Genomic DNA, 25464 nt, shown 5'->3' on the forward strand with positions numbered 1-25464 from the left:
CTGAGCCACCTTCCCAGCCCTGGATTTGAACTTCTATCATTAGATCTCAGCTTCCTGAGTAGCTAGGCATGCCCATCTCTTTTGAGAAGGCCTGGTGATGTAACACATTATTGGCTGTTTGCTGTGCACCTGGTACAGTGTTGTGTGGCAGGGCTATGAAGACATGCAAGACATGATCTGTGCTTAAGCATCCCAAGAATGAACTGCAGTTCAGATGTGTGCAACAGCACTTAGTGCACCAGGGAATGTGCAGTGAGAGTGTTCATAGGGGCTCCAAGGAAGTTAGTTACCTGACAAGGCTTTCTAATTTCCTGATTTTGTGCTTTCAGTGAATTTCCATAGTTCCCTTCCATTTCCTTCAAACCATAACATTTTAAATGTTACAAAAGGGAGAGAAAATTAAGGAAGCTAGCATATTTCTTTTGGGGACATATCCAGAGACTCGTTATTTTTAAGCATTTGCTTAGCATTTTGTGTTGAAAGCATTTTCAAGTCATTAATTAGTAATTCACATTAATATGTAGATGGAATTAATCTATTCCAGGCAGAAGTTTTTCTTGAGGAAATAAAAAGAAACTTAAGTGCTATTCCTTTCCACCTACATGTCTCTCCTCCCCTCTGCCACACTTTATCTTGATCATGATTTGGATGATCGCTCTGATTATTGCTCTCATTAAGCGCCACAGGTGTCTGTGGAGCTTCCACAAAGTTCGGGTTGGGTGCTTTCCCTCTCTTCTGGACTCTAGGCTGTATGTAGGCTGCTGTGTGGACTCATTATCACTTGAAAATGAAATTGGCCTCATAAATAGTCATCCTCAGAAAACGAATGGCTCTCCCATTTTTATTTTAGTTGCATTCAGCTGAAAGCCTCTTAGGTTGTATTCTTGTTTAAGAAGAGGTTTTTTTCCCCTCCTTTTATCCTTCTTGCTGGTCCTATGGCTTGAATGCAGGGCTAGGTCTTACATGCAAGGCCAGGAGATTTTTTGTTTGATTTTGTTTGTTTGTTTTCCCTCAAGGTTAGTGTTCTACCACTTGAGTCCCAGCTCCACATCTGTCTTTTTGGTGGTTATTTGAAGTTATGTGACTCAAGGACTTACCTTTCTTTCTGAGCTGGTTGAAAACCATAATCCTCAGATCTCAGCCTCCTGAGTAGCTAGGATTTCAGGTGTGAAACACTAGTAGCTGGCTAGGAGTTTAGTTTTTACCTTCAGAAAAAAAATCTCTTCCTTTCTGTGGAAAAAGGGCTCCCCTGTCCTCATATTTGATCAAGACAATAATTTTCCACCCTGTACAGATGAGGAAACTGAGGCCCATGAGGACCAATCTCAAGACTGGTAAAATTCAGAGCTGATATTTGGAGTCTTAACCTCTGGTGGGAGAAGCTTCCAGAGGATGTGATGGTCTCCTCATTACACTCTTGTCTTCATTTTGTCACATGGTGAGTTGCTTCAAGAGCTGCCTGTCTATGAGGCCCCCTGTCCTCTTCCTTCCTTCCTGTCCTGACACAGAGGAGGTATCCTGAGTACTAAGATCTCTGTGACATCAGTCATGTATAGAATCAGCCTATTGTCCATGTGGGGTAATAAATCTGAAGATTGTATCCCTGTCCTCAGGGAGCTCTTAGTGTGATCAGGGAAGAGATGCCTTGTACTCCTGGGATCCCATTCATTGACCCCCTCTCTTTCTGCCCTTGCAGGAAATTCCTGTTTCAGTAAGCAGTTATTATATGCCAGGCTTCATACTCACAGACTGCTATCTGTGACAAACTACTTATTAGTAGGTGAAATTATTGTTCCTCTTACCAGATAGGGGATGAAATTCCTACAAAAATCGTTTTAGGGCCAGGCGCCAGTGGTTTATGCCTGTAATCCTAGCTACTCAGGAGGCTGAGATCTGGTTCAAAGCCAGCCTGGGCAGGAAAGTGTGTGAGACTCTTATCTCCAATAAACTACTAGAAAACCAGAAGTGGTGAGGTAGAGCACTTACCTTCAGCTGAAGAGCTGAGGGATAGCACCCAAGCCCAGAGTTCAAGCCCCATGACTGACAAAATATAAAAAATAAATAAAAAATAAATAAATAAAAAGTAATTGTTTAAGGAAGGAGCTAAGAGAAAGAAAATATAGCTAAGAAAAATGAGGGCAGCCGAGGTTACTGATCTCCATATCTAAGAGATATAAAAAACATTCAAGTTCAAAAAAAAAAGATTGCAGCCAGGTGCCGGTGGCTCAGAACTGTAATCCTAGCAATTCAGGAGTCTGAGAGCTGAGGGTCCTGGTTTGAAGCCAGCCTGGAAAGAAAAGTCTGGGAGGGTCTTTATCTCCAATTAACCTCAAAAAGCCAGAACTGGAGGTGTGGCTCAAATGGTAGAGCACTAGCCTTGAGCAGATAAAGCTAAGGGATAGGTCAGTCCCCAGCTGAGTGGGGCTCAGTGCCCCAGCTCTGAATTCACTCTCCAGTACTGGCACCAAAATAGGAATAATATTAATAATTACTTAAGAAGCAGGAAATACTTAGAATTTGGTAGATGTTGAGTCCTGAAGCTCCCTGTTGAGTTGCCTTGTTTCCTTTGTAGTACTGTTGCAGTGTACATGGTGTGTGTGTGTACACAAGTAACCCTATTAGTTGTTTTATTGTGACCGTTAGGACCCATGAGTAAGAACTATTACAAGAAAACAGAGGTGTTGAACAATATGCTGTAAGCCAAAACAGTAGATTGCCAAGCCAGATGGGCCCAGGTATCCTTGATTCTGGAATGTGCACAGTTAACCAATCACAGACAGTATTGGAACCTTGGTTAAATCCCAGAGAAAAAGTTCTTTGCTGTGGAGGCTACAAGATAGCCAGGTAGCCCTGGAAAACTGGCCAAGTGAACATCCTGTGTTAAAATAGGGAGAGGCAAGTCAGTAAGGTGGAGCTCTACAATGCTCTGAAGGAAATGGGCAAAAGCGAGAATACGTGTCCTAGAGGGCCTTGTTGTAAGTCTTCTCCCCACCCCCACCCCAGAAATTGTCCCTCAGCTTTTTGCTCAAGGTTAGCACTCTGCTACTTGAGTCACAACTTTACTTCTGGCTTTTGTGTTGCTTTATTGGAGAAAAGGAGCCTCATTGAATTTCCTGCTTAGGCTAGCTTCAAAGCGAGGTCCTCAGATCTCAGCCTCCTGATTACGATTACAGGCATGAGCCACTGGCACCCATCCTACGATACTGTTCTTAATGGCAGTGGCAGTCAGATGGGGCCTTCATCCATGTTTTATATGATCTCATCCTAATAGATACTGTCCTCAGGCTAGAGTCTAAGGGACTGGCTGGAAAAGCTCAGGCCTGGCCACAGTGACAATTCAGTGAGTTACATTTCTTGGATTTGGATGCAGGCCATCTACTTTGCTTCTTGGGCTCCTGCTTTCAAGTGCTCTGCTCGACTATACCTGGAGTTTCTGGTAAGACGCATGGGAGAATGTGGGTACTTTCTCTCAGGTGATGGCCATATGGGGAGGAACAGAGGACAGTGGCCCACCCTGGTTTCACTATCCCTTATTACTGATAGCAGAAATACCAGCTTGTGTTCAGAATGGCTTAGAAGCAGCTCTTGGTGGCTTTGCAGCTTGGCTTTCAGTTCTGACATGACAGTGCATTGGGAAGGTTCTGGATCCAGAGTCAGGCTCAGCTTTGGGTCAGTGTCTGCCACGTGCTAGCTCTTGCTTCCATCCCAGATGAGTCACTGTCCATCTCTAAGCTGCCCTGCCATGTCTCCTCCTCATATACCTTCTTCTGATGAAGAAATTCCCTTCAGATAAATAGAGATTCCATGGAAGGAAATTGTTCATGTACAGCTGGTTTCTCCACAAACAGTTGTTCAATTTTATTTCCCTTTCATTTTTCTTCCTCTTCCCAGAGATCACTGCCTCTAAGAACTTGATAGCAGATAGACTTAGATGATTACATGTAAATTGGAGCTGGCTTCTGAAACTCCAGGCGAGTTTCTGCCGACCTGGGAGAATTTTTTAGGGCCCTATGCACCTAATGCATTTTAGTCTTTATTTTTATTTTTCACCTATATTTTTCTTCTCATATTACTTCTAGGTGCCTTTTATTTTCCTTTAGGACTCATGCATAATTTTGGCTGCTTTTAGGTATAATTAATAAAAGGCCCAAATCATTTCAGTGATAGGAAGATTTATTATTTCACATAATAATAACCATGGCACAAGGGTAACTGTAGAATTCATTAATTCAGTGGCTCAGTACTGTCTTCTTTTTTTTTCTCTTTTCTTTTTTGTTGTTCATGGGGCTTGAACTCTGGGCCTGGGCAATGTCCCTTAGCAACTCAGCTCAAGGCTAGCATTCTACCACTTGAGCCACAGTGCCACTTCTGGTTTTCTGCTGGTTTACTGGTGATAAAAATTTCACAGGTTTTCCTGCCTGGGCTGGCTTTGAACTGTGATCCTCAAATCTTAGCCTCCTGAGTAGCTAGGATTACAGGCATGAGCCACCTGCACCCAGCCTGTCTTCTTATATTTATATTCCTACCATCTTTTGAATTGACCATATTGGGTATATTCTCCCAGCTAAAGTTCATCGTCACAAGTTAGCTATTGCAGCACCAGACATCTATGTAAACACAGAAAACAACAGTATGAATGATGGGACAAAATCAGGATTTGTTTGTAAAGAGGAAGGAGAAGTGACTGCTGAGGTGATATTAATCCTTGATAAGAAGCATGTACCTTTTCTCTTTTGCCTACAGGTTAAGAACAAATATGTTGTCATGGCATAATGTGATATACATACTGTGCCCTCTACTATTATTTCCTCATTTTACTTCATTCTGTTCTCTACACTAGAAGGCCAAACCAGACCATTAGCTATTGCCAGTACTAGGTACACCTCATTTTTACCTCCGTGTTTTAGGCAGGCTGAGCCTGTGCCTGAACCACACCCTGCCCATGTGCCCTGCCCTGCAGCTGTAGTACAAGACAAAAACGGCTAGAGTCAATAGTAGAAGCAGAACTCTCCTCTGCTCCCTCCCAAATATTATTTTAGACACAATCTTTTTATTTTTATTGTAAGATAAAACAGAAAATACAGCTGGCGCTGTTGGGTTATGCTTGTAATCCTAACTCTTCAGCAAGCTGAGATCTTAGGACTGAGTTTCAAAGCTAGCCTGGACAGAAAAGTCTTTGAGTCTCTTCTCTCCATCAAACCATCAAAAAGCCTGAAGTAAAGCTGTGGCTCAAGTGGTAGAGTGCCAGCCTTGAGCAAAAAAGCTAAGGGACAGCACCCAGGCCTTGAGTTGAATCCTCAGAACTGGCACCCCCACTCAGGCTCTATCCAGGATCCTGCTTTCCCTTGATCTGTCAGACCTCCTCTGCCTCCTCCAGCCTGTGACATTTCCAATGTCTTTTCTTTAGCATGAGCTTGACACTTTTGGAAAGGGCAGCTACTGATCTTGTGGGAAGCCTCCTAGTATGACTTGGGTGAGTGTTTTTTTTTTTTTTTTTTATTTTGTTTGGTCCTGGGGCTTGAACTTAGGGCCTGGTTGCTATCCTTGAGCTAGTTCTAGGCTATCACTCTACCACTTGGATCTAAAACACCACTTCCAGTTTTCTGGTGTTCACTGGAGATAAGAATGTCACAGACTTTCCTCTCTGGGCTGGCTTTGGAGCAATATCCTCAGATCTGAGCCTCCTGAGTGGCTAGGGTTTCATGGGTGAGCCACTGAGACCCAGCTAGGCTGATATTAGTTAGTTAGTTTGTTTTTGTATGCCTAATTTTATGACTGAATGAGAAAACTCAGTACCTCATATCAGTTTCTGATGTCTCATTGCCTGGGTGTATCTTTGGTCACCTACTTAAGGTGATCCTTGCCAGTTTTTTTCAGGATGAGGCCACTGTTTCTTATACGGTAATTGGCAAATAATCTAAGTCTACAGTTCAATTGCAAAGAGATTTTCTTCAAAGGGTATCTCTGTGCATGTTTAGCTTAAGAAACAGATGGGAAACAGATACTACGGTTGAGAAGGACATGGGCCAGGTTGGTATCCCAGCAAGATCTTCTGCCTCATCTCTAAATGGCCCAGCTGATGAAGTGCCTGTGCTTCAACCTCAACTTCTGTTTGAGAACCTAGCCTGATATTGTTGATTTGCCTATAAGGTTTTCTGCACTTGAAGTTCCCTGCAAGAGGGTTTCCTTCCAAACTGAGATTCATAAAGTGAGTTAGGTTTAACAGAAGCAACATAAAATGGAACTGGAATCAAGAAGCATTTATTTAGCATTTATTTATCTGCTACTATGTTAAATCTAAGGAACGTGAAAGTCATAGTCTCTGTCCACAAATCCAGCACCTTTTCTTCAAGGGGAGGACTTTGTTTTCGAGACCTAATGAAAAAACATTAAAAAAATCCCCCTGAGGGAGAGCACTAGCCCTGAGCAAAAGAAGATCAAGGACAGAGGCCAGGCCCAAAGTTCAAACCCAGCATAAAGAAAAAGTTCATGGGTGATTTTCACTATCTATGAGATGAGCTTAATATTCTAGTTTAGAAGCCTGGCACTAGTGCTCACACCTGTTATCCTAGCGACTCAGGAGGCTGAGATCTGAGGATCATGGTTCTGAGCTACCTTGAGCAGGAAAGTCCGTTAGACTTTTAGCTCCAATTAACCAGTAAAAAGCTAAAAGTTGAGGTATGGAACAAGTGGTTAAGTACCAAACTCCAAGGTAGAGTGGGAGGCCCTTAGTTTAAGTCTTATTATAGGTGTATGTGCAATATACATACACACACATGAAATTTTAAAAGTTCCAGTTTAGCCCCAATGATTCTTCAGGAGATTAAGGTGACATAATGATAAGGAACCAGAGTACTGCAAGAGGGCACAAACATACTTGTTGACATGGATTTAGAAGTCTGGTGGAGTCTTTGGAGGCACCTGCACCTAAGTCACTAATTAGGGCTGATGTGCCCCAGTAGTGTTAGTTTTCTGATTTGGATGCTGATTATCCTTATAATCCCTTTCTTTACTTAAATTGTATGATCTTTTGAGCTCCTGTTCTGACACAATGGTTTAACTACATTTGTTTTACTGTTCTCTTTAAATAGCTTTTCACCTGTGAGACTCTTATCTTCAATCACACACACACACACACACACACACACACACACACACACACACACACACACACACAGCTGGAAGTGGAGCTGTTGTTCAAGTGGCTGGGCCCTAGGCTAGAACAAAAAAGCTCAAAAGCAATTCCCAGGCCATGGGGTCAAGCCCCAGAAATGAGGTAAGAGGAAGGTAGCAGCTATTAGATGAAACAGCAGGATAAGAGGCCAGAGCTAGAGTGGTCAAGCCTATGATCCTAACTACCTAAGGAAGTTGAGATCTGAGGATCCAGATTTGAAGCCAGCCCAGGCAGACAAATCAGAGATTTATCCCTAAATAACCAGCCTGGGTTCAATTTCCTCACCTGACAGAAAAAAAAACATAAAAGTAAACAAAATTTCTGGGGAAGGTTTATTTCTTATGATGGCTCTTCTGAAAACACTGAAGCCGTAGAAAACATGGATTCTCTTTTTCTCCTCTCCTGTCTCCCTTTTTCTTTCTTTTTTCTTTTTTCTCTGTGCTCTCTTTCTGTCTAGCACATGCTAGGCAAGATATGTAACCACTGAGTTTCATACCTAACCACATGTTTGGATTCTTAGATAATCCAATTCTCACTGGGTGCCAGTGGCTCATGCCTATAAACCTAGCTACTCAGGAGGCTGAGATCTCAGGATCATGGTTCAAAGCCAGCCCGGGCAGGAAAGTCCATGAACTCTTATCTCCAGTAAACCACCAGAAAACTGGAACTGGCTATATCTCTCAAATGGTAGAGTGCTCGCCTTGAGCTGAATAGCTGAGGGACAGCACCCAGGCCCAGAGTTCAAGCCCCATGACTGACAAAAAAAATACAATTCTCTTTACCTCAGAAAAGTTCCATTTTCCTTATATTTATAACCTTATGCCTTTCTAGCTCCAAAAATCCAGACTTCACACATTTACACTGCTGAAGGATAAATAATGAGATGCATCTTTTGATGAGGGAAGGGTCCGGGGTCATCCTAAAAACCACAAATCAAAGCATCTTACACTTCTGCTTAGAAACCTACTGCCATTTCCCATTAAGTTCCATATTAAGAGTTAAATCTATCCTGAGCTGGGTGCAGGTTGCTAATGCCTACAATCCTAGCTACTCAGGAGCCTAAGGTTTAGGGATCATAGTTCGAGACAAGCTTGGGCAGGAAAATCTGAGATTCATCACCATTTAACCACACATACGCATACACACGCGCGCGTGCACACACACACACACACACACACACACACACACACACACACACACACAAACACACACACACACACAGAAAATAAAAAGAAAACTTCATCCCATCTCGTAAGCCTGACAAGACATGGTGTCCAAATCCCAGACCTCATCTTATCTTTGTGCAACCCCCACCCCCATTTTTTTGTGCCAGTCCTAGAGCTTAAACTCAGGGTCTGGGCACTGTCCCTGTGCTTCATTTACTCAAGGAACATACTCTACCACTTGAACCACAGCATCACTTCTGGCTTTTTCTGTGTATGTGGCACTGAACCCAGGGCTTCATGCATGCTAGACAAGCACTCTACCACTAAGCCACATTCCAATTTACTTGGCCTCCCTTTTTTTGCAGCTTTTTTCTTTTTCTTTTCTTGGATTGCTAAAATTTGTTAAGGCCTTTGCATTTGCTAGTTAGTCCTCCCTCACCTTTTCCTGCCCCATTCATATAACTAAGCGTCCTCTCAAACACTTTGCTACTGGCCTGGACAGCCCTGTTCTGCCCATTTGGGCCTTGCCAAGTCAGTGGCTTGGGTGACCCCTGACCTCGGGATAATGTGGGAGGGTACTTGGCACTCAGTACCTCTCGGATGGTCAGATCTTCAAAAACACAAAGGCAGTCTCCTTTTCCAAGCCAACATCACTCCAATGACTATGGTCAGCCAACCTTTAAACCACTGGTTGGTGCCCAAACTCAACAAACCAGACCCCAGCCGCATCAGATCGAAGAAGAAGCAGGACCAAGAAGTACAAGCGGCCAGACCCACCCAGCAGGGGGAAGTATTCCCCAGGCATTGGGAGCATGTTTTGGAGGTGTCAGCAGTGGCTGTGGTGCTGGCTGGGTGCATAGTACTCCCCAAGTTGTGGTCGGCAGGAGCAAGGTAAGTCCCAGAGTAGGTGCTGGTAGCCTTGATTGCTGAGAAGAGAAAATGAAAGAAAAGGTGGCCTGAGGGTGTGTGGTAGGTGTGAGAGACACAAGCATATGCATTTTGGTTCCTTAAAAATATGAATCCCTTCAGCTTATTTTTTTCTTAGTTCACTGGTGTATTCTCTTCCAATTCATCATAAAATACCCAGAAAACTTAGGAAACCATTAAATAATGCAATTTCACTTTCACCTACCTGTTATTCATTTATGTTTGCTGTGAGATGATGAATTCATTGAGAGTAGAGTATCTACATTCCTTCTACTAATAATATTAACAGCATAAACAATATAAACTCATAGTCTTCCAGTCTAGAACATTCTAGATGATTTTTTTGGTCGGTCCTGGGGCCTGAACTCTGGGCCTGGGCACTGTCCCTCAGCTCTTCAGCGTAGGGCTAGCACTCTACCACTTGAGCCACAGTGCCACTTCCGGATTTTTCTGCATATGTGGTGCTGAGGAATCAAACCCAGGGCATCATGCATGCAAGACAAGCACTCTACTACTGATCCACCTTCCCAGCGCCTCTAGATGATCTTTAAATCATGTAGATTCAAATTTAGATGGTGATGACCAAAAAATAGAGATTACCATTGTTTCCTATTTCAGAGTATGTCCTAATCTTATATGAAGTTACATGAATTACATTTCTACAATGATATATTTTGTATGTATTACATATCGTGCATGAATTACACATATTATACAACACACACACACACACACACACACACACACACACACACACACACACACACACACACACACACACACACACGTATACATACAGCTTAGCTCCAAGGTGTCTTAAAGTTGCTTTCTGGTTTCATGCCTTGTGATTGTTTTTCTCCCTGGTATTTTAATGGCTCTAGGCAACTGGTACCATATATAACTTTGAGCTTTCTCATGGATTGTTTTTATACCTTTGAACTCTTTCTCTGGCATTTTCACCTATCATAATCCTATGTACCTCTCATGGCAGACATTTGCAGATGCCTATGGGCCTAATAAAGTTAACATAAATGAGTGAATTGAATTCAAGTGCCAGTTTTGAGGTGCAGGAGCATTGCCTGAAAGGACCAGTTGCCTGAAAGGACCATTTGGCATGAGGTAGTTATTAACCAGTCAGTATAGAGCCTTTGTTTCAAGTTTTCAAGGGAAATTGGACACTTGCACATTTGTATGAAGACTGGTTTTTTGTATATATTTTTTACTGTAAAGATACTGTACAGAGGGGTTACAGTTACATGAACAAGGTAATGAGTCCATTTCCTATCGAGCAATGTTACCTCCTCCTTTGTTTTTCTTCTTCTTTTTTTTATTGTGAAAGTACTGTACAGAGGGGTTACAATTACATGGGCACGATAATGAGTACATTTCTTATCAAGCATTGTAGCCTCCTCCTTTTTTTCCCCTTCCCATCCATTCCCATCCTCCCCTCTGTCCCCCCATCCTCCCTGCCCCCCACAAAAGTTCATTTTCGACATGATGACTTGTACATCTCATTGTTGCAATGGGTCCACCTGTATCCTTATTTAAATGATTTTTTTCCCTTTTCCCTCCACAAATTATACCGACACTAAATACAGTGAAAGCAGGGGTTATACTGTGGGGGAGGGACATACAAAGCAACAATGAAATAATCTTATAAATGTGTTAGAAACAATCACATGAAAGAAAAAAAGCATTTGAATACATATCTTAGGGTTCATTTCCCTAACATCACCTTATCTGACCTTTTCTGCTTGACTCAGACATATACTAGATATTGCAAATAAGGAAATCTATGGGACCTATGTTTCTTTGGGCCTGGCTTATGAAGACTAGTTTTTAAACATGGAACTCATTTAAAAGTTTAGACACTATATAGATAAATTAAAAACATCTCTAGGCTAGGTTTGACACTCCAAGCTCTAGACTTTTGTTTGGTACTTTGTGATTGAATAATGTCTTCTGATTCAAAATGGCTGTTTTCCTTTCTGCTAGCATTTTTGGTGTATATCTTAATTATAGTAGTGTGCTGGTCTTTCTGCCTTATTAGTTGCTAGTATGTTTTTAAAATCTATTTGAGGGTTGGGAAGGTTGCTCAGTGGTACAGCGCTTGCCTTGCATGCCTGAGGCCCTGAGTTCAATCCTCAGCACCACATAAGGAAAAAGTAAAAAGCCGGAAGTGGTGCTGTGGCTCAAGTGGTAGAGTGCTAGCCTTGAGCTGAAGAGCTGAGGGACAACGCCCAGGCCCAGAGTTAAGGCCCCATGACTGGACCAAAAAACAAAAAACAAAAACATAAAAAAAAACAAATAAAATCTATTTGAAACATTTGATATCATATATTGGCTCTTTCCTGCATGTAGTCCATGTCTCTATAGAAAAGGTTTATACATACCTATGTGTATGGGTGAAGGAGGGTGAAATAAAATGAGAGAGAGCAAAAAAGAAGAGGGTGAAGGAAAGGGCAGGAAATATATTAATTCTCTCAAGCTATTTGGTTCTCCTTCTCTTTGTTGAAGGGCCAATATGATATTGATTTAATTCCCAAAGAGCTCTTCTGGAAGGAATTAGATTGGGTATTTGAATTGCTGCTCAAAAGTTGATTTGAGGTGCTGGGAATGTGGCTTAGTAATAGAGTGCTTGCCTACCATGCATGAAGCCCATTGCTCAATTCCTCAGTACCACATACACAGAAAAAGCCAGAAGTGGGCTGTGCCTCTCAAGTGTTAGAGTGCTAGTTTTGAGCAAAAAAAGCTCCAGGACAGTGGCCAGGCCTTGAGTTCTAGTCCCAGAACTGGCAAAAATAATGTTGAAGTAGGAGGTCAATGGATATAGCCAAATGGTGGAGCTCTTCCCTGGTATGTGTGGGGTCCTGAATTCTATTGCTCACACTGTAAAAAAAAAAAAAAAACATAAGTAAGTATGAAATATAAGTCAATCGTCATCTCTTTTTTTAAATTTTTTTATTGTAAAGATACTATACAGAGGGTTACAGTTACATGAGCAAGGTAATGAGTACACTTTCTATTGAGCATTGTTAACCCCTCCATTGTTTTCCCCCTAATATTCCTTCCCTCCCTACCTCCCCCGAGGTTCTTTTTTTTTTAATTGTGATTAAGTGATTACATAATTTCCAAAATTTCACAGTATTGTGGAATAATGATGCTCATTTAAAGTCACAAGTTCATTCTAACTTTCCTGGAGCAAATTGTCTATCACAGTCTATAACATATAACAGTGTACACATATACACCATACATGTGATCAGCAGCATGGGGATATTTAGTAGTGGTTCGACCAGATGAGTGAGAGTTCTTTGTTTCTTAAGTCCTGTTAATTTTGTCATATCACCTAACATTTTGGATTTAGCATCCACTTATCAGGGAGACCATGTATTGTTTGTCTCTTTGCTCTTGGCTTACCTCGCTCAACATGATTCCTTCTAGCTCCATCCATTTCCCTGCAAATGCCATTATTTTGTCATTTCTAATGGCTGCATAATATTCCATTGTGTATAGATACCACAATTTTTGGATCCATTCCTCTGTGGTGGGGCATCTGGGTTGTTTCCATATCCTAGCTATTGTGAACAGTGCTGCAATAAGCATGGAGGTTCACATGTCCTTATATATTGGTTCCTGTTGTTCAGGGTAGATGCCTAAAGTGGTATGACTGGGCCGTAAGGGAGGTCAATCTTTAGCTTTATAAGGACCCTCCAGACTGCTTTCTAAAGTGGTTGTATAAGTGTACATTCCCACCAGCAGTGTAGTAGGGTTCCTCTTTCTCCACATCCCCTCCAGCATTTGTCTTTGGCTGATTTGTGGATGTGGGATATTCTGACGTCATCTCTTTCGTAACATCAAATGTTCCAATACTAACAGAATTTTGGTATATTTATGATGAATATTTTTAATAATAACAAAATGCCCAGAAAGTGTTTCATACTTATAATCCTAGATATTCCAGAGAAAGAGATAGGAGGATTATGGTTTAAGAGCATACCAAACAAAAAGTTAGTGTTTCAGAGATAGCAAGCATGGTAGTTTATGTCTGTAATCTTAGGTACTTGAGAGGCAGTGTAAGAAATTCGTGGTCTGAGGCTCACCTGTGCAAATTAGGAAACCCTATCCAAAAAACAAAAGCAAAAGGATTAGAGACATCTTTTAATCACTAGGGCCACCACTACAAATAGGAAACAAAACCCTAAAAAACTGTTCTGACAGAAATGTTTTTGGATAGATTAAATCTCTGGAAGAGTTTTAGTAGTAAGTGATTACTAAAGATTTTAAAGGATAGTCAGTAAAAGGGGAAATAGATAATGAACCTCCTCACAATGAAAAACTTGCTCAGGGAAAGACCCTAGGAAGACAGGAAAAAGATAAACTATAAACTAGCATGAAATATTTGCAAACCATATAGTAGAGGAGTTAAATCTCCAAAATACAGTGTTCTCAAATCTCTGTAGTACATAATGATAAAAACCAAACCAGAATGATTCGATAATGACCAAAAGATACAAATAAATGTTTCCCTGAAGAGTATATATTCAGCAAATAAGCACATAAAAGGATGCCTTGGTCCCAGCCCTTAGAGAAATGCAACTTAAAAGGCACAGTGAGGTACCACTACATACCTGTCTGAATGGCTCAATCAAAATAGTGACAACACAAGATTGATCAGAATTCAAGTGAACTTGATTATTCATACATTGCCACTAGGAAAGTAAAATGATATTTTCCTTGGGAAAAAATAGAACAATACCTGGTTTTTGGACAGTCCTGTGACTTGAACTCAGTCCCATGGCACTATCCGTGAGCTTCTTCTTAGCTCAAGGCTAGCGCTCTACCACTTGACCCACAGTGCCAGTTTCTGTGCATGTGGTACTGAGTAATCAAACAAAGGGCTTCATGCATGCTAGGCTACTACTCAGGTACATGCCCAGCCTAACAGTAACATTTAAAATTTAACTGAGCAGGCATTTTTCCCAGAGAAAGCTTTCATTCCCATAAACACCTGTACATAAGCTTTCTGAATCATTTTATTTCTGTGATAGTCCCAAAGTACATTTATACCATGGACTATTCAGAAACAGTAAAAAAAAATCTTAATACAAGTGGGTCTGGAGGGACTTAAATGCTGTGTAAAAATTCTTAACAAGTGACATGCTATGTAATTCCATCTATACTTCTTTAAGTGACAGAATTTCAGTTGAAATATGTTGAAAGCTGAAGATTGGTGGATTCTGCCACAATGAATTATGCTTCAGTTATGAAAGCTGTTACTAGGAGAACCTGGGGGAAGATCTGTGGGATCTTGTCTGTATTAATTTACTAATGTTCCTGCCTGTGACTCTGTGAAAGTGTCAAAAGATTTAGACAAATAATTTATACTAAAAAAAAGCTGACCTCAATCACTTTTTCCCTTGGACTTTCTGATAAAGATGATCCTGAGACTCCACTGATAACTGAAGCAAGTCCTATCATTGAAGAAAGAAACTGTAAGTCAGTGGAGAATTCTGAGTCTGTGAAGAATACTGAATCTGTTGACCAACATACCAATCAAGAGACTTAATGGAAGCTGTAGTGTCCAGTTGAAAAAACCAGAAGTTGGGTCTTCCAGGGACCCTGAGACTTCAGAAGTTCTCCCTTTTCAGGTATCACAGAATCTCTATTTTTATTTGTGGGTTGTGGGGCTTGAGTTCTGGGCTTGGGCACTATCTCTGTGTTCTTCAGCTCAAGGTGAGCACTCTACCACTTGAGCCACAGTACCACTAATGGTTTAGTGGAGGTAAGAGTCTCATGGACTTTCCTGCCCTGGCTGGCATTAAACCGTGATCCTCAGATCTCAGCCTCCTGAGTAGCTAGGATTACAGGCGTGAGCCACTGGTGCCCAGCTAGAATCTCTATTAAAATATTGGGATTTAAAAATATTAGAGTTTACCAGGTACCCCTGGCTCACACCTGTAATCTTAGCTACTGAGGATGCTTAGGTCCAGATGAATGCAGATTCCATCTCCAACTAAATGCCAGCAAAGTGCTACACTAGAGGTATGGCTCAAGTGGTAGAGTGCCAGCCATGAGCAAGCAAGCCAAATGTGTGAAGCCCTGGTACAATGAGAAAAACAAATCATTTAAATAGGGATACAGGTGGACCCATTGCAACAATGAGATGTACAAGTCATTATGTCGAAAACGAACTTTACAACTTTGGTGGGGGGTCAGGGAAAACTGGGTGGGGGGGCGGGGGGAAGGATGGGAAGGGATGGGAAGGGGAAACAAAGGAGGCGGCTAAATGCTTGATAAGAAATGTACTCATTATCTTGCCCATATAATTGTAAACCCTCTGTACAGTATTTTCACAATAAAAAAGAAGATTCAAGCTCAATGCTAATTTAGGTTTACATTTCTTTTCTTATTTTTACAACCATAAATAATAGTTTTTCAGTTCTATAAATGCCATCAGCAGTAATTTCCTTTGCTGCATGGTGCCTACATAATAAACACAGACAACTGTCTATCAGTCAAGCAATGCATTAAGCAAATATTATTAGGTTCCCATACTTTAGCTAATACTTAGATAACTTATGTATATTGTACTCTGGCTCAATAATTTTTCACACTTTCTTGTGTCTTCCCCCCCCCCCATTTACTGGGACAATAGGAAACTTTCCAAAGATATACCCCAGGCCAGATGGAAATATTGGGGCCCCGGGGGCAAGTCCTTGCTCTCCTCAGCCTCAGCTACAGTGGCCACAGTGGGTAAAATCATCAGTCATTTCATTACTGTCTGTGTGCGTTTTACAGATTTGTGTTACAAAGGACTTAGTTAATAATTCTCCTTCCACATTTGTTCAAGGGTTTATTGTTTGAAGAAAAATAATCATGAGATGATAGACACTGCTAGTAGAATTGGTAGCATTTTCTTATTAGAATGAAGTCTAGGAATTGCTATAAATGTCTGTTCTTTAATGATGATATATCAGGGTTTTGTTTAAAAAATGTTATACTAAGGAGATATTTTCAAGGAATAATTACCCCAATTGTTAAAAATAACCTGTCTTATAGCATTCATGATTTTAGATATACACACTTTGATATTTCGTTTTTAGAATTTAGCTTGGTAAGTTTGGGTAATAAAGAGCAACAAATTTAATTTTTCTCTAGGACAAGATACTTCAAACATCATTGAAACAACAGAGTCTTCCCTTGGGATCCCTAGTCCCAGTGAGATTTCAGCTGAAGTCAAGCTGCTGAAGGTCAGTATAGAGAAAATTTAAGTCCTAGGATACTTTGGATTCAGTAGCTAGCTTGTGCATTTTTGATATTAAGGACATGGGGACATCCTACAGCTGTGGTGGGTTGCCTTGTGAATCCAGCTGCCAGTTAGAGATCTGTGTCTTGTAACTGTTCATATCTCTCTACTCTGCATCTGAAGTAATTTCAAGGACTGCTGTATAATAAAATTATATTGCCATATATGCTGAATATAAGAATTACTTAGCACTTTATATGGCAACCACGGTTGGCTGAATTTAAAACTGACAGGACCAAAAAAGATTTTTGTTTATTTAGGGCTATTTTTTTTGCCTTTTGTTTTTTGTTTGTTTGATTTTCTACCTTTTGTTTTTTGATACTAGGCATTGAACCCAGGATGTTGCAATTGCTAGGCAAGTGTTTTGCCATTGAGCTGAGGTACATTCTAGCCTTTTCTCTCTCTTTTTTTTTGCATTTGGGTTTTTATGAAGGTGAGGGTTTATATATATATATAGTGAAAATACCATACAGAGGTGTTACAATTACATGGACAAGGTAATGAGTACATTTCTTATCAAGCATTATTGCCTCCTCCTTTGTTACCCCTTCCCATCCCTTCCCATTTCCCGTTCCCCCCACTTCCATCACCACCCCACACACACCGTGCCAAAGTTGTAAAGTTCGTTTTTTGACATTGTTGCAATAGGTCCAACTGTATCCCTATTTAAAATATTTGTTTTTTTTCCTTCCCCTCCACAAATTATACCAACATCAAATACAGTGAAAACAGGGGTTATACCGTGGGGGAGGGACATACAAAGCAACAAAGAAATCATCTTATAAATATGTTAGAAACAATTGTATGAAAGAAAAAAGAAACATTTGTGTCCTTATCTTGGGGATCATTTCACCTACCATCAACTTTTCTTACCGTTTCTGCTTGTCTTAGACATATACTAGTTATTGCAAATAAGGGAAATCATGGGACCTATGTTTATTTGGGCCTGGCTTACTTCACTTCATATAATTTTGTCCAACTCTCCATTTCATAACAAATGGGGCAATGTCATTCTTTCTGATGGAGGCATAGAATTCCATTATGTATATATGCCACATTTTCTTGATCCATTCATCTACTGAGGGGCATCTGGGTTGGTTCCATATCTTAGCTATGGTAAATTATGCTGCAGTATACATAGTCGTGCTTGTAGCTTTAGCATGGTCTTCTTTGTGATCGCTTGGGTAAATGCCCAAAAGAGGGATTGCTGGGTCATAGGGAAACTCTATGTAGACTCTTTTGAGGAACCTCCATACTACATTCCAAAGTGGTTGAACAAGTTTATACTCCCACCAACAATTCAGAAGAGCTCCCTTCTGTCCACATCCCCTCCAACATCTGTTGTTATAAGAGTTCTTGATTCTAGCCATTCTAACAAGGGTTAGGTGGTATCACAATGTTGTTTTGATTTGCATTTCTTTTATGGCTGGGGAGGTTGAGCATTTCTTCATGTGTCCATTGGCCATCCTTCTTTCCTCTTCAGAGAAGTTTCTCTTTAAGTCTTTAGCCACTTATTTATTGGGCAGTTGTTTCTTTGAGGATTTGTTGTTGGGAAATTAAATTTTTTTGAGTTCAAGTTGTATTTTAGATATGTGACTCTTGTCCGTTGTATGGCTAGTGAAAATCTTTTCCCAATCGGTGGGCTTTCTATTGCTCTTGCTATGTCCTTTGCCATGCAGAAGTTCTGCAATTTCATGTAATCCCATGTGCCCAACCTTTCTTTGATTTGTTGTGTTTCTGGGTCTCTTTTAAAAACATTTTGGTCTGTGCCAAGATTTATTCTTCGAAGTTTGTCTTGATCAAAAGGAAACCTGCACTTCTAAGCCGTATGGAAAAGTTTTGAAGACCAGTTTGTTTTCTTCATCTCTCACAGCCCATATTGTTTCTCATTTAATACTCTTTGCTCATCTCTATCTTTTTTTCTCTGGAAGCAGATTTATTCTATCTGTTTTTCTCCATCTTCAGAGTTATATCATGTTTTGGCGTATATACCCATCAGAGACTAACAGGTTCCACTATCACTACTTGTGTATACCTAAGAGAGAACTGGATTGACATACCTTTTGGTCCATAGTGCATGGGTCAGTAGCCATGTCAGTAGACATGGCTGCAAAATACTCCATATATGAGGCACTGTTCTTACTGATGAGGCTATTTACTGTGAGGCTATTTTGGCTTTGACTAACACACTATGTGTTTAAAAAATGAGTTTATTTTTCTCCCTAAAGGACTCTAGAAATAGACTATTGCATGTTGTTTTGGTGAACGTAGGGTCCTGGTACCTTCAGTTTTCTTTGTTGTTTACTTTATGATTTTGTAATTGTTGTCAGATCATGCTGTGAGTGCAAGTATGGTATTCTCAAACAGATAAGCTCAAATTCAGGAGTTACAGAGACAGGAAGTTTCATTTCTCCTCATGCCCCCAGCAACTAGAATGGTTTAATGTCTAACTCTGATGCTTTGAGATATTGGGAGATTAAATTGTTAGCATTATCAGAAATTTTTATCAGGAGTTGCTTTTAGTGGGCAAAGAAAACAGGAGTTAGAAGTATGTTTGGATAGTAAACAGCAGTGACTTCATAAACACTTGAAGGACATCTGTCATTCAGAGCCATGTTTTAAGAGGGGAATGAAAATCATGGAAAACCCTGGGAAGAGTGGCTAGTATTAATGTCTTAAAAACTTGGAGAGTTAATGGATCATGCATATGAAAATCTAAGGAAAAGAGATAGGGAGAATATACCCTTTTTATACCTTTGAAGGCTAGCATGGAGGGCAGAGTTTAGGTTGTGTTTACTTATGTCTCATGAGTAGAGAACTCCCACTACTCAGTGGAAGTTTTATGGACTTAGATTTTAGTTGAATATTAAGTGTACCAGAATAGAATTGGTGGCATTTTCATCCTAAAGCCTTTCCCATCTTCTAAAGTTCCTAAGGAGAGAAATTAATTTCACTGTGAAGGAAATTATACTAGAGATGGTTCTTTTTAGAAGTTTGAGGTAAAAGATACCAATGAAATCACTCGGTCATCTTTTTTGCAATTTTGTCATGTTCCTTTAAGGATGTTGTCTTCTGCTTCGTGTGTGTGTGTGTGTGTGTGTGTGTGTGTGTGTGTGTGTGTGTGTGTGTGTTATTCCTGGGGGTTAAAAGCAGGACCTGGGTGCTGTCCCTGAACCTTTTTGCTCAAGGCTAGCACCCTACTACTTGAGCAACAGCTATACTTCTGTGATAATTACTTTTTTTTTTTTGGTGATTAATTGGAGAGATAAATCTGCCTGGACTAGACTACCTTGCCTGGTCTGGCCTCAAACTGTGATGCTCAGATCTCAGCCTCCTGGATAACTAGAGTTCCAAGTGTGAACCACTGGCATCCAGCTAGTTAGCTAGCTAGCTTGCTTGCTTCCTTGCTTCCTTTCTTCCTCCACCCCACTTTTTTTTGTCTGTCATGGGGCTTGATCTCTGGGTGTGGGCCCTGTCCCTGTACCCTTCTGCTCAAGCTAGCACTCTAGCTCTTGAGCCACAGCGCCACTTCCGGTTTTCTGAGTGGTTTATTGGAGATAAGTGTCTCACAGACTTTCTTTCCCAGGCTAGCTTTGAACGGTGATCCTCAGATCTCAGTCTCCTGAGTAGCTAGGATTATAGGTGTGAGTTACCGGTTTCAGGCCTCTTTCTTTTTTAATGTTTATGTTCTGGCACTGGGGTTTGAACTCCCATCTTCACAGTCTACCTTGTCCTCCTCCCCCACAGCTGGCACATGAACCCTGCCTCTGATTTTTGCTGGATAAATAAATGGAGATGAAAGTCTCACAGGTTCTTCTGCCCTTGTGGCTTTCCATTGTGATCTTTAGATCTCAGCCCAGAGATCCTAGGACCATAGGCGTGAGTCATCAGTGGCCCAGTCCTGCTTTCTGGATTCAGATTCATATTTCAAAACTTTTTAACTGTTACTAAAAGATACGGGTTACAGTTATATAAGTTGGGTAAAGAGTACATTTCTTTTTTATCAATCGTGGACATGAACTCTGGGCCTGGGCACTGCCTCTCAGCTCTAGAGCTCAAGGCTAGTTAGTGCTCTACTACTTGAGCCACAATGCCACTTCTAGTTTTCTGATGGTTTATTGGAGATAAGAGTCTCACAGACTTTGCTACCAGGGCTTGCTTTGAACCACAATCCTCAGATCTCAGCTTCCTGAGTAGCTAGGATTACAGGTGTGAGCCACTGGTACCCAACTAAGAGTACATTTCTTTATTTTTTCTTCACCCTTTTTTTATTTTTAAATTTTATTGTGAAAATGCTGTACAGAAGTGTTCCAATTACGTGGGCAAGATAATGAGTACATTTCTTATCAAGCATTGTAGCCTCCTCCTTTGTTTCCCCTTCCCTCCCCCACCCTCCCCCACCCAATTCTCCTCCTCCCCCCAAAGTTTCAAAGTTTGTTTTTCCACATAACGACTTGTACATCTCATTCTTGCTATGGATCCACCTGTATCCCTATTTAAAGGATTTGTTTTTTGGACAATGTCACCACTTTCTTCTCTCTGTTAGGCTTGATTATAGGGAGTCTAGTGTAGCCTTCAATCTTAAGGACTAGTTAATCTTTACTGCTGAGCCATGATTCCTCTGAATTCACTCTTATTCCTCAGGTGTTCAGTGAAGTCTGTTCACTTGATTGTTTAAAAACCAGATGTTTCCGCATAGCTTGAGCTATGGGGATTGTGTTGCTTACTACTTACACTAGTTCTTCTCCAACTGTGTGGCGTTACCTAATGTTTTTTAACAGTGTATTATTCAGATAAAGACACATGGGCACATCTGTAGCTTCTTGAAACATTTTACTTATATAGCTGCATCCTCTGAAGTTTTCTGACTTTCAAATGATAGCTGCTTCAGCCTTCCCTGATGCCAGCCTTTTCCCTGACTTACATTGTGTGTGAGTGTTCTGTTGTCTTTAGGATCTCCTCTGTGTGTTGGGGTTTGGAACTTTTCTCTAGGCAGAAAGCCCAGCTGTAGGGTTGACTTTGTTTCTCTTTTCTCCTGGACCAAAGTCTTTTATTTTGTCTTTTTTTCCATTGTCTAAAAATAGTTCTTTCTTATATTTTGTCTGGTTTTCTAGTTGCTGTATAGGAAGGCAAGTGTAATATCAGCTTATTTATAGTACTTGAAAGCAAAAGTTCTCTCCATAATAGAGTGTTTGATATAATATAGTTTAATTACTTGGTGTACTTGTTGATCTCTTATATGATTTTTAAAGATAAAAGAGAACTGATTATTTTTGAAACATACTCATCTTTGTAATATATATTGATTCCCTTACTAAGAATCAGCATAGTCTTCTAGGACAAAGTTGAGCTATAATTTGCATACAGTAAAACTGTTTTTTTTGCAATATGACTTTGTGTTGAGAAATAATAATTATGTTTATACTGTATAGTCACAGTATATTGTGATACACAGACACAGAATATTTTCTGTATTTGTATGGCTCACTGAGATATAAGAATATTTTCAGTACTAAGGGAGTTCCTTCATGCCAGTCTGTAGCCACACCGTTCTGTCTGTTCACAGCATTTTCCAACCATTGATCTCTTTCTGACTATAGTTTCCTCTTGTTTAGAAAAATGTTTACTATGTGTAGATAAATACTTTTTTCTTTTGCCAATTGTGGGGCTTGAACTCAGGACTTGGGTGTTGTCCCTGACCCTTTCTGTACTTAAGGCAGCTATCACTCTACCACTTAAGCCACAGCGCTATTCCCTAAATTTTTTGAGAAGTTATTTGGAAATAAGTATCTCATGGACTTTCCTGCCTGGAAGGCTTTGAACTGTGATCTTCAGATCTCAGTCTTCAGAGTAGCTGAGAAGGATTACAGGCATGAGTCACCAGACACCACTGCCTGGCTATTGTAACCTTTGTTTATTTATTTTGGCAATATGAAGTACCACTTGAGCCACATCCTTATTCCTTTCTTCTGCCTGTCTATCTATCTATCTATCTATCTATCTATCTATCTATCTATCTATCTATCTATCTATCTATCTATCTATCTATCTATCTATCTATCTATCTATCTATCTATCTATCTATCTATCTATCTATCTATCTATCTATTTATCTATCTTTCTTTCTTTCTTTCTTTCTATCTATCTATCTATCTATCTATCTATCTATCTATCTATCTATCTATCTATCTATCTATCTATCTATCTATCTATCTATCTACAGGGAGCAGTTTTGTTCTCAGAGATGTCAGTTCATAATGGCAGGAAGGTCATGGCAAAGCAGAATCAATCATACCATGGCAACTAGAAAGCAGAAATAGCTAGTTTGTTTTTGGATCCAATCACTGGCTTTTACTTGTGCTGGCTTTGGGCTACAATTCTGCCTCTACTTTGTAAGCAGCTGTGATTACAGGCGTAAACTGTGTCTTTGGATTCTCTTTTCATTCTTTTCACTGTGTAGCCTGGCATCCTTGAACTGGATATGAATGTAGCTTAGGCTGGCCTCAGACTCACAATACTTATGCCTTAGTCTCTGGAGTAATGGCATTATAGGCATATATTAAATACTTAGTTATACTTTAAATTTATGCTTTATATTTTTTTTCTTAATTTTAATACTGAAATTTAAAACAGTTCATTTTCATAATGTGAACTTGTTCAGATTCTTTAAGAGATAGTATGCCCCTTCTAGGAAGATAACTATAGTCCTCACTTTTATCTTAGATTACCTTTGTTTGCTTTTATACTTTACATACTTATAGTACATTTTGTATCTATCTTCTTTCACAACATTTTTGTATCATTTGACCATGTTGCATTTTGGATGTGGTATTCCATTTTGTCACTATGTTATATTTTATTTATTCCACAGTTTTTAAGGATTGAAATAGTTTCCATGTTATAGCTATTACAAATACTGCTGCTCTGAATATTTTTGGTTATTTATTTATTTATTTTTGGCTAGTACTGAGGCTTGAACTCAGGGCCCAGGAACTGTCCCTGAGCTTCTTTTGCACAAGGTTATCACTCTACCACCTGAGCCACAGTGCAATTTCCTGCCTTTTCTATGTATGTTGTACTGAGAAATTGTTCCTAGGGCTTCATGCATGCTAGGCAAGCATTGTACCACTAGGCTACATTCCCAGCCCTGAAATGTCTTCTGATGAACCACTGTACATATGTAGCTATAGTAGATTCTGGCCAGCAGTTTTCCAAAGAGGAGAACCTACTATGTGTCTACATGCAGTGTGTATTATCCTTACTGTTCCACATTCTTCCCAGTGCTTAGTATTGTAGGTCACTCTTAAAGAATTGAAACATATAAATGGCTGGACACTGGTGGCTCATGCTTGTAAACCTAGCCCCTGAGGAAGTTGAGATCTGGGGATTGTGGTTCAAAGCCATCCCAGGCAGGAATGTCTGTAAGACTCTTCTCTCTAATTAACCAGCAAACAAAGCAGGAAGTGGAGCTGTTGTGCAAGCGGTAGAGTACTATCCTTGAAGAAAAAAAGCTCATAGACATCACCTAGGCCCTGAGTTTTAAGCCCCTGGACTGACACAAAACCCCCACAAAACATGCAAATGTGTTTTCCCAGTATTGTAGTAATGACATTTATGTTGCTTTCTAGGGAAAGGACATTATTAGTGGGGGTTTAGATGCCTTCAAATTCATTGTGAAGAAGACAATAGATGTAATAGCAGAAGGGGATCCTGTATTTAAAATGACCAAGGATCTGATGAACTGGAATTCTACACTGTCTCAGGTACTGTTACCTTTACTGGTTTGATTGCTGTTTTCTGTTGTTCATGTGTTTTGTTTTGTTTTTTAATTTGAATTTTTCCCTTTGTTACCTTGAGATTTTGTTAGTGTATTTCCTTGCAAAGAATTTTCAATGCATTATAAAATGAAGGCATTTTTATGGGCTGGATGTGCAGTTAGAGCTCTAATGCTTATACAAATGGCCAGCTCTTTTCTTTCTGCAGTAGCCTCTGTCAGCGCATTGCAAAATCCTGAGCGCTATCAAGATTGCTTATTAGGTTAATGTTGAAACCACTTTTAGAAATGCATGTGGCTCCTTGGGTAATACTGTCAAGCATCAAATTTTGTTTAGCTACTTTTTTTTCCCATGCAGCTCCTGATCCTTAGTGAATTTGATTTGCCATACCAGGCATGAAGAGCAGCACTCTATACTGGAACTTGTCTCAGCTTTGCTTCTCTCCACTCTTAAAAGTTACCCTTGAGCTATTATTTGCTGCTTCTATACTTCCATCTCTTTTTAGGTTTTACGAGAGGCAAAGGAGAAAGAAGAGCTCATGACCTCCAATGAGGTAGCCATGGAAACAGATAAGAAATCTCATAGTGGGCTACCCTTTGATGAACTTCAAGAACATCTAAAAGTTCTGGAGATGCTTTTGCAAGAAAGTGAAAAAAAGGTAATTCCAATCTCAAACTCCCAGCTGAAAAGAGTCTTCAAAGGATAACCATTGCATCGTTTCTTTTCTCTTTGTATTTTTGGAAGTTGAAATGTCTTTCTGAAGGAGGTGTGGCATGCTGGAAATATTATAATAGAAGAAAAATATCCCTTACTGCTTTATTGTTAGAAATATTGAGTAAGTCAAATGTTATTTCTCTTAAAGTTATAGAAAAAGAACACAATAACAAAGAGGTCTTAATATCAGATATCTTTTTCTTTTACCTTAGTCTTTCATTTTATGGTTTTTCTCCAATGTCATCGGTTTTTAGCTGTCAAAAAGCCTGTTATAGCTGCTAATTTGTATATTATTTCCTGTTAGTTCATCTCCTCTGATAATCTAAGCCATTCTTTCTTCTTTTTCTTTTTCTTTTTCTTTTTTTCTTTTTCTTCTTCTTCTTCTTCTTCTTCTTCTTC

General features: G+C 40.0%; 1 long non-coding RNA gene across 1 annotated transcript; it reads left to right on the forward strand.

The window, feature by feature from the left end:
- Positions 1-14713: 14713 nt before the first annotated feature.
- On the forward strand, positions 14714-25027 carry LOC138821732 (uncharacterized). Its single transcript, XR_011370201.1, has 4 exons — positions 14714-14918; positions 16429-16520; positions 24205-24339; positions 24857-25027. It is a non-coding gene; the product is annotated as an uncharacterized lncRNA (long non-coding RNA).
- Positions 25028-25464: the final 437 nt, after the last annotated feature.

Source organism: Dipodomys merriami, unplaced genomic scaffold, assembly GCF_024711535.1.
Source record: "Dipodomys merriami isolate MVZ:Mamm:240054 unplaced genomic scaffold, mDipMer1.0.p SCAF_932, whole genome shotgun sequence".
Lineage (NCBI taxonomy): Eukaryota > Metazoa > Chordata > Mammalia > Rodentia > Heteromyidae > Dipodomys > Dipodomys merriami.